The sequence below is a fragment of the Arachis hypogaea genome, chromosome 3 (assembly GCF_003086295.3).
Source record: "Arachis hypogaea cultivar Tifrunner chromosome 3, arahy.Tifrunner.gnm2.J5K5, whole genome shotgun sequence".
Taxonomy (NCBI): domain Eukaryota; kingdom Viridiplantae; phylum Streptophyta; class Magnoliopsida; order Fabales; family Fabaceae; genus Arachis; species Arachis hypogaea.
Window position 1 is genome coordinate 111,273,391 of NC_092038.1, and position 1,441 is coordinate 111,274,831.

Here is a 1,441-nt window from a genome sequence, read left to right on the forward strand (position 1 = left end):
CCAAAACACGTTACAACTTGGCGTTCAACTCCAAAAGAAGCCTCAGCTCGTGGATAGATCAAGCTCAGCCCAACACACACCAAATGGGCCCCGGAAGTGGATTTATGCATCAATTACTTACTCATGTAAACCCTAGTAGCTAGTCTAGTATAAATAGGATAATTTACTATTGTATTAGACATCTTTGGTCTCAGTTTTATTTTATTCTTCATCTGAGGAGACTATTGATCACGTTTTGGGGGGGCTGGCCATCCGGCCATGCCTGAACCTTTCACTTATGTATTTTCAACGGTGGAGTTTCTGCACACCATAGATTAAGGGTGTGGAGCTCTGCTGTACCTCAAGTTTCAATGCAATTACTATTATTTTCTATCCAATTCGAATTATTCCTATTCTAAGATATTCGTTGCACTTCAACATGATGAATGTGATGATCTGTGACACTCATCATCATTCTCACCTATGAACGCGCGTGATTGACAACCACTTCCGTTCTACCTTAGATCGGGCGCATATCTCTTGGATTCCTTAATTAGAATCTTCGTGGTATAAGCTAGAATTGATGGCGGCATTCATGGGAATCCGGAAAGTCTAACCTTGTCTGTGGTATTCTGAGCAGGATTCCGGGATTGAATGACTGTGACGAGCTTCAAACTCCTGAAGGCTGGGCGTTAGTGACAGATGCAAAAGAATCACGGGATTCTATTCCAACCTAATTGAGAACCGACAGATGATTAGCCGTGTTGTGACAGAGCATTTGGACCATTTTCACTAAGAGGATGGGATGTAGCCATTGACAACGGTGATGCCCTACATACAGCTTGCCATGGAAAGGAGTAAGAAGGATTGGATGAATGTAATAAGAAAGTAGAGATTCGGAAGGAACACAGCACCTCCATGCACCTATCTGAAATTCCCACCATTGGATTACATGAGTAACGTTATATTTATTTCCTGTTTATTTTATTTATATTTTGAATATCTAATCCAATCATATTTGATTTTCGAAATTCCATAATCAATTATTATCCGCCTGACTGAGATTTACAAGGTGACCATAGATTGCTTGATACCAACAATCTCCGTGGGATCGACCCTTACTCACGTAAGGTATTACTTGGATGACCCAGTGCACTTGCTGGTTAGTTGTGCGGAGTTGTGACTAAGTGTAATTCACGTGTGAGAGCTACCAAATTATTGGAGCCATTGTTGATGATCACAATTCCGTGCACCACCCTAGTGCAGGTAATGAGCTCATCTGTCGGTTTCGACCCGCTCCTGATACAACTCAGCAACCTTTGTCTAAGTTTGGTTTCCAGTGCCATAACCTCTATAAGCAACCTCTGTCTTACAGGTGTGACTCTCTTGAGCCGATGTATGCAAACATAACCTCTGTAAGCAACCTCGGTCTTACAGGTGAGGTTCTCTCTGGTCGATAACC